We start from the raw sequence: 14,255 nt of genomic DNA on the forward strand, positions 1-14,255 counted from the left end.
AGCAAGATGTTTTAAAGGGATGCGTTACCTTCAGATTAACTTTTAGTATGTTATAGAATGACTAATTCTAAGTAACTTTTCAATTGGCTTCTATTATTTCTGTTTTATTGTTTTGAAATGATTTGCCTTCTTCTCACTGTTTACAACTTTCAAATGGAGGTCACTGAATCTCATCTTTCTATTCAAGCCTCTCCTATTCATATTCCAGTCTCTTATGGATATCAGTGCAAAGTTGCTATTATTTCATAATAAAACATGAAAACTAATTGCACATTGTCTCAGGATATCACTCTCTGCATCATACTAAAAGTTTGTTTCAACGTGAGCAACCCCTTAAAGGGGTTGTTCACCTTTAAGATAACTTTTAGTATTATGTAGAGAGTGATATTCGGAGACAGTTTGTTTTCAATTTTTTTATTATTGAAGGTTTTTAAGTTATTTAGCTTTTTATTCAACAGTTCTTCAATTTGCATTTTAAGAAATCTGGTAACTATGGTCCAAATTACCCTAGTAACCATACATTGATTTGAATAAGAGACTGGAATATGAATAGAAGAGGCCTGGATATAAGGATCAGTAATAAAAAGTAGCAATAACAATACATTTGTAGCCTTACAGAGGGAGTAACAGCGACACTCACTTGAAAGCTGCAAAGAGTCAGAAGAAAAAGGCAAATAACTATAAAACTATAAAAAAATAAATAATGAAAACCAATTGAAAAGTTGCTTAGAACTGGCCGTTCTATAACATAATAAAAGTTACCTTAAAGGAGAAGGAAAGTCTTCTTCCACTTGCGGGTGCCAAATGTTAGGCACCCCACATGATTGTATTGACTTACCTGAAACCCCTGGCCAGTGCTCCTATCAGCAGAAAACTGCACCGGCCCGGGGTTCTTCCAGAGAGCACAATAGATCGATCCTCTTCTGGCTTCTTCAAATTTCCTGGGGCAAGCTCATGCACAGAAGAACGAAATAGCCTACTTTTTAGTTGAAGTTCGGCTTTTTGCTCTACTGCACTTGCGCAGCTGCGAAAAGAAAGAAGAAGCCGGAAGAGGATCGCTTTGTGGTGCACGCTGGAAGAACCCCGGGCCGGTGCAGTTTTCTGCTGATAGGAGCACCAGCCCAGGGTTTTAGGTAGAGAACCACCCCTTTTAAGGGAAATATATGCACTTAGTACTTTTGAGGTGCAACTGTCCTACTGCTTGTTTAGGCAGAGCTTTTCTTTTTTTTCAAAACAGTTAGTGAAACTGCCCCCTTAGCAGTTAGATATTTGCATTGTTTGAAATATAAAGTATTGTCTAAAGTCCAGAGCCCACCACCAAGACCTGTTTTTATACCATCACTAGTTTGTCCTGTAGAAGGAGTGATTATTGGACTGATACACCCTGGGAAACCAGCAGTAGTGGATAACACAACAAGAGAGAACGGATGTTCAAGCAATATTCATTTCCTGAGATACTATTCAGGTATGGAACCTGTTATCCAGAATGCTTGGGACGTGGAGTTTTCCAAATATAGGATCTTTCCATAGTTTTGATCTCCACACTTTAAGCCTACTAAAAATCATTTAAAAACTCATTAAACCCATGGCTGGGGATGTAATTACTGACCCGGAGGGTATTGCACTGGCCTTTTCTAACTTCTACCAGGCCCTTTACTCCACGCGAGTTGATTACACCCTGCCCCAGCTGACCACCTACCTAGATAGGATCCCCATTCCTGCATTATCCCCAGATCTGAGGCAACAGCTGAATACCCCGATAACGGTAGAGGAGATATCTCTGGCTTTAAACTCAATGTCTGCTAATAAGTCACCGGGGCCCGATGGGTATCCAGCAGAATGGTACAAAAAATATGCTGCCGTAATTACACCACATTTACATGAGACGCTTGTGGATGCAATAGAACGCAGAACACTACCTAAGTCTTGCCAGGAAGCGACCATTGTTGTTATCCCTAAGGAAGGGAAGGACCCCCTCTCCCCAGGGTCGTATAGACCCATTTCTTTACTAAATGTGGATGCTAAGATTATGGCGAAGGTACTGGCTAATAGATTAAAGCAGGTGGTAACGGAAATAATTCATCCAGATCAGTCAGGGTTCATGCCAGAGAGGTCCACTGACATTAACATCAGAAGGCTCTATACCAACATCTTAGCTGTGCATAGAGAAATAGGGAGTAGAGTGGTAGTCTCTCTAGATGCTGCAAAGGCCTTCGACTCTGTGGAGTGGGGGTACCTATGGGGGGTTATGCAGAGGTTTGGTCTAGGGGATCGCTTTATTGCTTGGGTGCAGCTCCTATATAAGAACCCTCAGGCACGGATTAGCGTCAATGGAGTGTTTTCTCCGGAATTCCGGCTGAGCCGGGGTACCCGCCAGGGATGCCCCCTCTCACCGCTCCTTTTCGCCCTGGCCATAGAGCCCTTGGCGATCCTTATACGCTCAGCTCCTTCTATCCGGGGTATGTATTTGGGGCCGGATGAGGAACGAATATCCCTATATGCTGATGATGTCCTGTTATACCTAAATGATCCTGGCCCCTCCCTTCAGGCAGTTCTTGGAATTACCACAGAATTTGGCCGATATTCAGGTTTATGCATTAACTGGGACAAGTCGAGTGTCTTCCCAGTAGATGACGGTTTAGAGCCTTTGGATTACCCCCCCTCGCCATTGAAATGGGTTACCTCCTTTCGATACTTAGGTGTTATAATTGAACTAGATACCTCCAAATACAGAGAACTCAATCTGACCCCAATAACGGATACTATGTCGCTTCAGCTTAAGCAGTGGGAAAATTTGCCTCTTACCCTATGGGGCAGAATCAACCTACTGAAAATGATCTTCCTACCCAAATATTTGTACATCCTCCATAATTCCCCTGTATATATTCCCAAATCAGTTTTCCAGCGTGTAGAGCAAATACAGTCCTCGTTTATATGGGCAAAGAAATCCCCCCGGTTCTCTAAACTTAAATTGAAAGCCCCACTCAGCGAAGGGGGACTAGGCTTCCCAGACCTCTTCTGTTACTATCTGGCCTCGCAACTGTTTTATATAACCTGGTGGCTGGTACCAGACCCATACAACCCCAACCTTAAATTGCAAACTACTTTGGCTGGCTCGGTTGATTCCTTGAAGTCTTTACTGTATCGGAAGCTATCAGATTTACCAGTAAAACATCCGGTCCTTACTACTCCCCATAGAGCATGGACGATGGCCAGGTGCACTCTTCGCCTTTCTACTCCGCTGCTTACCGAGGATCTCCCACTGTGGGGCAACTCACACTTGCCCCACTTTGGGCCACTCCTCACTTACATGAGATGGCAGAGAGCTGGGATTATGACGCTGGGGGATGCGGCGCCAGATGGGGTACTCCTCACTAGGGATCAAATGATCCAGGCACACCCGGGGGCACAGATTAGTCATATGGGCTATTTGCAATTTCGACACGCCTTTGTGGCACAATTTACATCAAGTAGGTTGGAGTTAGCTTTGCCTCCTGTGTTGGAAATACTGAAGTCCCCATCTCAGAAAAAATTGGTAACCAAACTGTATAGTATTTTGCTCTCTACTTTTCCCTCACCGTTTGCCAGGGCATTCACACAGTGGCGGACTGTAATTCCTGATCTCACACAGGAGGAGTGGGATGAATCCACCTCTACAGTATATCAATATCTCATTGCCACTAGGGACAGGCTGATTCAGTTTAAAATAATACATCAGCTCCACATTACACCTTTGAGGCTGAGTCGTATGGGTGATATGAGCAAGGCGTGCTGTCCCAAATGTCAACAGAGGGAGGTGGGATACTTTCATATGATATGGGAGTGCCCTAAGGTGCATAGATTCTGGAGCAGAGTGATGACCCATATACAGGACAAAACGACTTTCCCCAAAATAATGTCACCGCAGGTATGTGTTCTTGGAGTGGTTGATGAGGTGACCCCCTTGAGAGCACAGAGAGATCTCTGGCGTAGCCTACTATATTATGCTAGGAAAGCGCTCCTTATGAAATGGATGGACTCAAAAGTACCCACCTTGCAGTTTTGGTTGGACCTTATTAATAAAAATCTTCCACTGATTCAGATGACGTATCTAGCCAGAGGGTGCCCGCTAAATATGAGAAAACCTGGGAGAATTGGACTGAGGCCAATTCTTAGAGTATGGGGCTTCTATAGTGCTACCCGAGCTCGTGCCTAGAGATGTTACTTAAGTGCACCTGATATTACAATGTCTCTATGCATGTTGTACTCTGTGCTTCTTGAATATGCTATGCATTATGTACTGAGATGAGGTCTACTATTTCTTTGTGTCATTCTTCTGTATTTTGTGGACTGTGTGGAATGTACCTGATACCCCCCCCTTTTTCTCTTCTGTACCCCCCACTTTGAAAACAAAATAAACACTGTTAATAAAAAAAAAAACTCATTAAACCCAAACGTGATTGTTTTGCTTCCAATTATGATTAATTATATATTATTTGAGATAATGTACAAGGTACTATCTGATTATTTCAGAGATAAAGGACATTGGTTTTGAAAGTGTGAATTATTTGATTAATATGGAGTCTATGGGTGATGCTTTCCCTTAATTTGGAGCTTTCTGGATAATGGGTTACCAGATAATGGATCCCATACCTGTATTAGAATCCTTCTGCCTGGCTGAACCAAATCCTAATTTGCATATGCAAATTAGGGGCAGTGAGGGAAATTGACTTTTTGTCATAAAGCAAGAAAGTAAAAAATGGTTTCCCCTTCCCACCCCTAATTTGCATATGGATTTGGTTCGGTATTTGGCCGAATCTTTCGCGAAGGATTCAGGGGTTCGGTCGAATCCAAAATAGAGGATTTGGTGCATCCCTAACTTTTAGTATGATATAAACAGTTATATTCAATTTTGCTATTGGTTTTCATTTATTATTATTTGTTTTTGTTATTTAGCTTTTTATTAAGCAACTTTCTAGTTTGCAATATGGTTGCTAGGGTCCAAATTACCCTAGCAACCATGCACTGATTTGAATAAGAGACTGGAATATGAATAGGAGAGACCCTGATTAATAATAAAAAGTACCAGTAACAATAAATGTGTAGCCTCACACAGCATTTGTTTTTAGATAGTGTCAGTGACCCCCTTTTGAAAGCTAAAAAGAGTAAGAATAAGGCAAATAATTCAAAACCCATAAAGAAGAAAAAATAAAGGCCAATTGAAAAGGTGTTTAGAATTAGCCATTCTATAATATAATAATATAACTAGAAGGTAAACCACCCCTTTAAGGCAGAATAAATAGAAAATAAACAGCTCCCATTGACATTGTCATGTGCAGGTAAATGATCTGCATATATTTATTTGTTAATATTTCCTCTGTAGGCTGAGCTGCATCAGTTAAGCTTTCAAAGCATCTCCTAGATATGCTGTACTGACTAGCATGAATCCACTGTCTGTTTTGGATAGTGATCTCGTTATGAAGGCAATCATCCTCCTACCCCCAGCACATTAGAGCTTTTGCCATGACCAAGAAAAACAGCATTTTAATGTATTAATGTTGACTTTGTGATTTTTTTTTTTCCCTTTGACAGATATTTTGGGAACCATTCATACTGCTATGAGCTGTTAAAGTTTTATCCTAAGGCATTCATTGACACTGAAGTTTCCATCCAACTATTCAGATTGCCCTAAAGGCTATTTCAGAAAAGGAAGAGCTTCGCGAGGCTGCAGAGTAAGAAACCCCTTTCTCTATCTTTATCAATTCTGCTTTCACGGTAGCACAAGTAGGTCACTAAGGGAGTCAAAAAGGACTTTTGATTGTTGTACGGTCCTCCCAAGAAAACATCTTTAGTATCTTTATTATCAGAGCTGTGTGACAAGGGGATACCTAAATGTCTACATTGATGCAATTTGTATTCGGTACGTAAACATGGCAGTTTAGTTTTTTGACACATTTCTCTATGAAGGATAAATAGGGCAGAAATTGCAATGGATGACTTTGTCCCTGCACACTCTTTAACAAAGGGAAAATAAAAACACCCTTGCAAAAACGAATATTGTCAGTGTAGATCTGTGTTCCGCTTAATCCAAATTATTATGGTTAGGTGCATCTCTGTTTCTCGGGCATAAAAACTTTTCTCAAGGTGCATTTTAAGTTGTAAGGAGAGAGAAAGATCTGGTGGTTCAAATGTTGAATATATTTGGCTGATCTTGAGCATTGGTTTTATATGCCTTTCTTCAATTTAAAGAAAATGTCACTGCACAGATCTGGGATTTATAGGTGGTCAAATATGGCACAGCCAGGAATCTGCAGGATAATGTGTATTCTGGCCATCCACAAGAATGGACACTTTCTATGAAGACCTGAGCTCATAGCCTTGTTGGTATTTTGTGACAAATGCAGGCAATTCTTTATTTCTACGTTTAACTTCTTACTAAGGTTTTTATTCAGGCCAACAACACAAAACATAATCTTCAAGGAACATGTGGTTTTACTAACTCAGTTGTATGTAGTCATTGGGTGATCTGCCCCTCTAGTTTTCTGGTTGTTTAGCTGGCTGACAAAAGTCTGATGATCCCTAGATGAACTTCTAGTTACAATTTATCTAGTCTCTAGTCCTTGTAGAATGGGCACTTTTGTCTATTACCTAATTGAAGTAATTACCATGTATTCAACCCTCAATAAAATAAACAGTAATAGATTTCTTAAGTACAGTGATTTACTCCAGAACCAACATTGACCTTTAGAGAGGTGGGTTATTTATGTTGTGATAAAAAGGGGAAAGACTATTCTACACTAACATTATGTTGATTGTGCCATTGATTGCTCCTTTCTTTACTGCAGTATACGAGAGGGGTAGCCTGGGGGTCTATTAGAGCAGTGACCCCCCCCCCCCAAACAGTGGCTCATGAGCAACATGTTGCTCACCAACCCCTTGGATGTTGCTCCCAGTGGCCTCAAAGCAGGTGCTTATTTTTGAATTCCAGGCTTGGACGCAAGTTTTGGTTGTATAAGAAACAGGTGCACCTCCAAAAAGAGCCTCCTATAGGCTGCCAGTGCACATAGGGACTATCGAATGGCCAATCGCAGCCTTTAATTGACTTCTCCTGGAAATATTTTCATGCTTGTGTTGCTCCCCAACTCTTTTTACATTTAAATGTGGCTCACAGGTAAAAAAAGTTTGGGGACACCTGTATTAGAGGCCTAATTTTGCATATTTGGAATCATTGTTGCACTTGGAAGCCCTCTTACCGCAGTATATTCAGGGTAACAGCTGCGGTTCCTTTCTTCAGGTTTAGTATCTTTGGCAGCTCAGTTAGTATTTAATCCTTAATTGGAAAAACGTGGTTGTTGCTGGTTACTTGACCTGCAGCAAATGTCGGTCAATAATTACATTGCCACAATATTGATCTGGTGATAAGAGGGTAATGTAATCTCAGCTATAAAGTTTGCTTAAAGTCTAGCCTTTAGCAACCAGTTGGTTTAATAGCTTTAGAACAGCAGGCCAGAAGATACAGGTATGGGATCTGTTATCCAACTCCAGAAAGCACCGAATTACGAAAAGGCCTCCTTCCATAGACTCTATTTTATTGGAATAAAACAGTACCTTGTATTTGATCCTAGCAAAGATATCATTAACCCTTACTGGAAGCAAAACCAGCCTATTGGGTTTATTTGATGTTTACATGATTTTCTAGTAGACTTAAGGTATGAAGATCCAAATTACAGAAGAATCCGTTATCCAAGGTCCCGAGAATTCTGGATAACAGGTCCCATACCTATACTAGCTGCTAATATCATACGTGTATATATCCAAGTTTAAGGAGAAGAATGTTGTTTTTTGCCATGCCATAATAATTTATTCTATTCTGGCTGAAATAACTGTGAGTGTAACCAGACTATTAAAAATGAGTAGTATATTTCTGTGCTCCCATCCTGCTCACATGCTTGATATTTTGTACCATATTGAACAAGGGGTGTAAATTGGTAAAACAAAGAACACGCTAATGGGTTATGACAATTCCACAACTTGTACTGAGTAAAGAGCATAACTCCATCTCTCGAAGGCTTAAGCGCATAGGCATTTTTCACAGTTAACTATGAAATGCTCTAAAACTGATAAATAATACGTGTGATTTCAGCAAAGTGAACTAAAGGTTAGATTTGAGCTGATCTCTTTATGTTGCTTTGCCACCTGTGAGGCATGTGTTACCTAATGCATCTGAGCCGAACACACACTGACAGCTCTGTCTCCCCTTTACGTGCAAATTATTGACAAATTGCTGTTACTGCCTGTGACATAAATAGCAGGGGGTAGAAAAGTGGGCAGAGGCGTTATCTGCGAGATTCTGTGCAGGGCAGTGCTGCCCATTGCGTATTTTGGAAGGCAGAACCTTCTGTAAGATTTTTATGTCTTAGACAAATTGGACCTAAATAACACAAATACTGTCAATGCATTTCTTCACTCCCAGTCTCACCACTGGTTGAATTAGCACATGTTTATACATTTGAGCAGTAACGCCACGCCAAGGCTTCAACCCTGTTACTGGCACGCCGGGTGTAACGCCTCACACAAGACATGACAAACGTGACAAACAAAGACAACAAACGAGGTTTTAACTGCACGTGTCTATGACGTCCCACCCTTTGCTCATTTGGCTAAAACTAAACTTAAACCAGGACAAGGTAAAAAAAAACCCCATCTTACTTCAGACAGGGAAAAAACCCTTGACCTGGATTTCTACAGAACTATCAGAACTATATATAAAACTAACAGGGTATAGGATCTATAGACATGATGTGCAGGAAGACGAAGCAGTCTGTGATCTTACCATCTGCTTGCCTTCTCGTTACACCCTTATCCTTTCATATTCATATTCACGCACCATTAGCTCACATGTATATACCCACCTTAGGGTAAGGTCACACTGGGAGATTCGGGGAGATTTAGTTGCCCAGCAATTTATCGCTTCTCCTTTTTGGGGTGACTAATCTCCCCGAACTGCTTCCCCCTGCCTTCCGCCTGCTAGGATAAAAAGAACGCCTGCAGCATGGCACTCGTGGCGCTTCGTTTTCCGAAGACGCCCAAAAGTTGCCTCACAAGGAAACTTCGGGCGACTTTGGAAAACGAATCGCCGCGAGTGCCATGCCACAGACGTTTTTTCATTCTAGCAGGCGGAAGTCAGGGGGAAGCAGTTCGGGGAGATTAGTCGCCCCATAGAAGAGGCGATTAGTCGCCGGGTGATAAATCTCCTAGTGTGACCTTACCCTTATACTTACCCACCATGCACCAGATGAGTGACTGCACTTGATGTTGCCAAGGCAGGAAATACAGATGATGACGATTCGGCCTTTGTGCAGTAGGTGGAGCTGATCTTGAATCCACAGATATCCCCACTGTCCTCTGATCTTATGTACCTATGCTAGATGGAACAGCATGTTATTATGACTGGCTGGATCACACACACTCGCATACTCACTTCAGCCAGGAGGAACGTAGGAATGAAAAGCCAGAGATGATATTATTGTCCCCTGCTTTGGCTTTATCTTCCTGGGACCCGAGGAACGACAGCTTTCCCTCATACGGCTTGAAGAGCTTTGCTGCTGCCTGAACGGAGGGAAAAACACAATTTAGTTAATACGATCCAAAATATCTATTATGAGCAAGAGAATAGACCCTGTATTTGCATTTAAATGTTGTTAGCAGTCTTTGGTTGTAAAAAGAGCAGTAAGTGTTTCAGTTTGCCTTGTAGTTCATATCACTAAACAAAGATTACAATGAAAATATCCTGTCTTTAGAAACGGAAGTGCAATAGAGATACGTTTGCATCTTCCTTGTGTGTATAGATTTTCATAGCTTAAATAAAACTTCAGACATCATGTACTTACTTCACTTGGCTGGAGAGGGGGCTCTGCTCCTTGTTCTTCCAGCACCACCCAATCGATGGACTCATAGAATTGGTGGCACCTGATGTCCCCTCGTGCACCGAGCCGTCGCCTCGGATTCTTTGTAAGGAGCTAAAGTTTGAAAAGGCAATTATTTTCATACCACGGATTTTAAACTCACTAGAAAAACACACCAATAAAACCACTACAAATGACCCATAGGTTTGCAGGATAGTTATTCACATTGCTGATTGTTGGAATTGAACTGAAAACAGTCATTGAGTTGGGGACAGGCTTTTATTATACATTATAGAACATGGCGCTTTAGAAAGTAACATAAAATTCTTGTAGCTCATTCATGTTGTTGTATACCCCTTTAAGAATGCAAAGGCACTAAAAAAAGGTTTTAAGTAAGACAACGCATAAACACATTTGTGTTACAATACTGTACCTCTATCCCACTGTTGCTACCCACCTTTTCCAGAAGATCTATTAGATCATCATCCAGCCATTGAGGTATTACAAGCTCACCCAAGGTGATCATTTCAATGAGTCGTGCTCTGTCGTCGCTGTAAAACAGGGCCTCTCCACTGGCCAAGTCACAGATGGTGATCCCAAGAGACCACCAGTCGACCGCTGCATTATATGGCACTCCTTGTAGGATCTTGAACAGAAAGAAAAGTTATTACTTAAGGGCAAACATGCAGGCATATTCACAGATACAATAACAAATCAATCTAAATAAAGTTCAAGTGCTTATTTGTATAACATGTAGGTATATATGTCTTTGATAGACGTAAGCTAGATACAGTCCTTTTGTCCTTGCCATATTCTCCTTTACTATTTATTTTTACTTGGTTTCTACTGTAAATATACTGTAATTCCATGTCTTACCTCCGGGGCCATGTATGCCAGGGTTCCGTGCTCGCCAGTGATGGTATCATCTTTAAAGACATTTTGTACAGCCAGGCCGAAGTCTGAAATCCTAGCATGGCCTTTGTGATCCAACAAGATGTTGAGGGGTTTGATGTCTCTGTAATAAAGAGATTAAAGGAGTTACACTACACACAAGAAGAAGGCAAGGGCGGATGATTTGCAGAGCAACCTGAGTGTGGCCTCTGCTGTAGAATGTTACAGAGATGAAGAAATCTATACTGACCGATGGATGATCCCTGTTTAACTGTTTTTATTGTTTTCAAATTAAACAAGCAGGATTTCAAACAAAGATCAAAGAACAAAGCTATACAATAAGGCACACCTATACAACTTGTTGTGGCTAAATGCACAGAAAGCAAAATAAAATATCGTTTTTAATTGGTGATGCCACCTAAACACTTTACTAGATTACAAACAAGTAAATTAAACCAAAACCAACAAACTAATTACTCTCATTGAATTTATGTAAGGTCATACAAGGAATGACAACTACTATTTATGAACACATCAGATTAACCACTATAAGAAAATTATAACTGTAACAAGTCCAGAATACGTGGTTTAAAACTAGAATCAATTTGGTCCCAGAATATTGACCAAGTTTCAGTAAATCTTCTTTTAAGATGGGGTTCTGCTGATTTAATCCTTATCGCTTCTTGCCAGCAGAGTTGATTTAAAAGGGACTGTATATCTGGTAAAGAAGGAGTGGATTCAGACAGCCAATTTAAGAACAACAATTTCTTAGTAGTGGCTGTAAACAACAAAACTAGGTTGAGCAATAAATCACTTAGGGGTTTGGGTCGCCCCGTTGGACTGAGTCCTGGAGAATCCAGATGTAGTAGTGCAAATTTTGGGTTTAATTTAATATGGAGCTTAAATTTGAGATTCAAAAACTTCTCCAAGGTGAACCATACCCTGTAAACATTAAGACAACTCCAAAAGTAGTGAAATAAGTCTACTTTTTGTTGTTTACATTTCGGACAGAAGGACTGGGAGCCCAAGCTCGATGTCCTTTTATACAATTTACCATAGCCCAAGTGTACCAATTTAAAGTGTTGTACTCTCCAGTTTTCAGACACCAAATATTTGTTATAATTACTAATGGAATGTGAGAGTTGGGAAGGAGTAATTGCTGTTTGTAAATAACCCGACCACTTTTCTGCCACTTTATTAAGAGGATGTTTGTGCTTATTACCGGAAGACCAAAGTTTTTGAGAAATGAGACCAATGTTCATTAAGTCAGGATTTTCGATAAAATCATTAATTGACTTTGCTAACCAGTGTTTCTGAAGAGCAAAAGATTCTTTATTTTGGACTCCAATCAAACCACTTTTGATGAACATGTACTTGGAGTGGTCACCAGGGTTAAGGTTGTTATGACATCTAAACTCAGGCCAGTTTAATAAGTTGCCGTTAGCAGGATCTACCACATCTTTCATCAGTTGAGGTAAATTATTTCTCTTACAAGAAAGGAAAGAAGGATTGCCAGATTTTGAGTTTCTCCAAAGGAGTTGTAGAGGCATAAAAGGGGTCTGCATATGATTAAAATTGTGGCTAGAAAACAAAAATTTCCAAGTAAAAAGTGAGTCTCTGAATAGGGGATTCGTTTTAAAAACATTGGGCACCTCGTTCCATTTCTTATGTTCAATAGCCAAAATGTTTGGGAAGGTGTTATGAAAAATTTCAAGTTTCGGGTTAGTAAATCTTTCTCCTCCAGATATCCACTCTATAAGGTATCTTGTAATGGAAGCTAGGTTGAAGGTCCGGAAATCAGGAACCTTCAACCCCCCCAAGTCTTTAGGACAACGTAACTTTGAAAGAGCAATTTTAGGCTTCTTATTCCCCCAAATAAAGCTGTTCAAAGATGAATCAAGTTTCTTAATATCAGTATGCTTTAATAGAAGTGGCAAGTTAATAAGCGGGTAGATTAGTTTGGGAAAAATTAACATTTTAAAAAAAACAATCTTCCCTATTAAATTCAGGGGAGCGTTTTTCCATTTATGACAAAGGGAAAGCACATTATTAATAGCAGTAGTGAGATTCAAAGCATAGAGTTTCCTCAGATCTGCTGGAATTTTAAGCCCTAAGTAAGTTAAATAGGGTTTAGGATTTTTAAGATTTAGCTTTCTAAGGAGAGAGCCTGAAATGTTTATATTAATATTCATAGTTTCTGATTTATTGGCATTTATTTTGTAGCCCGAAAAGGACCCAAACTCTTGAAGTAGTTTAAAGATTTCTTCCAGTGAGTCATTGGCATTTTGAGTTATCAGTAGCAGGTCATCTGCAAAAGCTAGCGTTTTTAAATGAACTTTATTGATTCTGATGCCATGGAAGGAGTTCAAGTTATTTAACGCTCTGATCAAAGGTTCAAGTGAAATATTAAAGAGTAACGGGGACAGGGGGCATCCCTGTCTTGTTCCTTTGTGAATTTTAAAGGAGGAAGATTTCACTCCGGCTATTACTATCTGGGATTCAGGAGAGGTGTACAAGTATCTGATAAAGATGGAAAAGGGGCCTGTAATCCCAAAAAGATCCAGGCAATTGAAGAGGTGATTCCATATCACGTTATCAAATGCCTTTTCGGCATCAAGACTAACTATAGTGCAAGGGAGATTATGGCTTCTGGCATGGGAAATAGCTGAGAGTACTGCTCTGATATTCTTTATGCCAGACCTCTTCCTTAAGAAACCATTCTGGGTTTCGGAGATAACTGATGGAAGGTTTAACGAAAGTCTGTCCGCTAGAATCTTGGATAGCAGTTTGATGTCCTGATTTAGTAATGAAATTGGCCTATAAGATGTAGGTAAAGAAAGGTCTTTACCTTCCTTAGGGAGAATTATCAAATTAGACAGTGTACTTGTTGGGAGCTTCTTGCCCCTAAGTAAAATATCATTAAAGAGCTCTGTGAGAAAAGGAGAGATTTTAGTAGTTAATAATTTGTAAAATACTGGGGGTAGACCATCTGGCCCACCTGCTTTTTTCTTCTTAAGATTTTTAATAGCATTTGAGACCTCCTCAATTGATATAGGTTTATTTAAATTAGATTGTTGTTGGTGTGAAATCTGTAAGATTTGAACATTTTTGAAAAATTTACTGCTATTATCGAGACTGTAGTCGGGAGAAGAATAAAGCGTTTCATAAAATTCCTTAAATATATTAACTAGTTTTGATGGGCTATTGGTCAGGGAGCCAATTTTGTCCTTCACTTTTATCAATTTAGAATTTCTATTCCAGCTCTTGAAAAGGTTAACCAAAACATTATTTGCTTTGTCACTACAGTTGGCCAATTTTGCTTTTGAGTACCGGGTGAAGAAGGAATCTCTTAAAGTAATCCAAGATTTTAATGAATCAGTTATTGCCTTATACTTTTGGACATTTTCGGGTGAGGGAAAGTTTTTTAGATTCAGATAACAATCACTTTGCTGCTTACTTAACTTCAAAAAATTGTCATTT

This window comes from Xenopus laevis, chromosome 7L, assembly GCF_017654675.1.
Source record: "Xenopus laevis strain J_2021 chromosome 7L, Xenopus_laevis_v10.1, whole genome shotgun sequence".
Classification (NCBI taxonomy): domain Eukaryota; kingdom Metazoa; phylum Chordata; class Amphibia; order Anura; family Pipidae; genus Xenopus; species Xenopus laevis.